This window comes from Vombatus ursinus, unplaced genomic scaffold (genome assembly GCF_900497805.2).
Source record: "Vombatus ursinus unplaced genomic scaffold, bare-nosed wombat genome assembly UNPS02010452.1, whole genome shotgun sequence".
NCBI classification, from domain to species: Eukaryota; Metazoa; Chordata; class Mammalia; order Diprotodontia; family Vombatidae; genus Vombatus; species Vombatus ursinus.
This window is the reverse complement of record NW_020950230.1, coordinates 1-1187: the sequence shown is the minus strand read 5'-3', so window position 1 is coordinate 1187 and position 1187 is coordinate 1. Positions and strand designations below refer to the sequence as shown.

The 1187-nt window shown below is 36.3% G+C and overlaps 1 pseudogene; it reads right to left on the bottom strand.

Moving 5' to 3' along the window:
• Window positions 1-418: 418 nt before the first annotated feature.
• On the bottom strand, window positions 419-886 carry LOC114037522 (annotated as a pseudogene).
• Window positions 887-1187: the final 301 nt, after the last annotated feature.

The window sequence follows — 1187 nt, the reverse complement described above, 5'->3', positions numbered from 1 at the left end:
CCAGTACTTCATTTAGTTTTAGTAGTTTGGCTATTATTCTGTAAAGTTCATCCCAAACTGCATTTTAACATATTATGATATTACCTCAAATCATCTTGGCTTACAGGGACGTCTCTAGGACACAGGGAAAGTATGCCAGCTTGGACATCTCTCTAATCTATATATAGTTTAAACATTAAATAATTTTAAAGAAAAAATGTGTCTGGCAAACTTGTACCTTAAACACACAGAATTGTATGAATATGTATATGTATATGTGTATATGTACATAAAATATTTATACATATATACATATGTATACATGCATACATGTATACATACATATATATATATATATAGTTGTTCAGTCATTTGTATGTCTACATTTGGGGGTTTCTTCCTTTTTGTTTTTTAGTTGACTTTTTTTTATTAACACATATACATTTACTTGTCTTCTGGCTTGTTGAAGCAGTAGGTTAGACAACACTTGCCACAATAATATGTCTAAATGGCTAGCCATAAAGACTCCAGCACCACTTTCATCAGAAGGGCACTCTCGTCAAAGGCAGCTAATCTTGCCATTCTCATCAACCTTATAGTACCCCAGAACAGCAAGCTTAACCTTCTTTCTTTTATGCTTATTCTTTTTGGAAGTGGTATAAGACTCCTTTCTCTTCTTGGCACCACCACAAAGCCTCAGAACAAGATGATGGGTAGACTCCTTCTGAATGTTGTAGTCAGACAAAGTATGTCCATCTTCCAGTTTCTTGACCACAAAAACAATCTTTGTTGATGGGGGGAATGCTTTCCTATCTTATATCTTGGCCTTGACATTTTCAATAGTATCAGACAATTCAACTTCAAGGGTGAAGGTCTTCCCTGTCAAAGTCTTCACAAAAATCTACATCATGGCACTGGGTTCACTTGGTTATGGAGGATCTGAAAGAGAACCACTTGGGGTTTTCTTTGCAAAGATCCTGCAGTGGTTTACCATTTCCTGCTCCAACTCATTTTGCAGATAAGGAAACTGAGGCAAGTCACTTAACCCAGGGTCTTCTAATAAGTGTGTTAGGTGGGATTTGAACTCATGAAGCTGAGTCTTCCTGATTCCAAGCCCAGAGCTCTATCCACTATGCCACCTAGCTGCCAACATGAATATTTGATAGATAGATAGATAGATAGATAGATACATAGATACATAGATACAT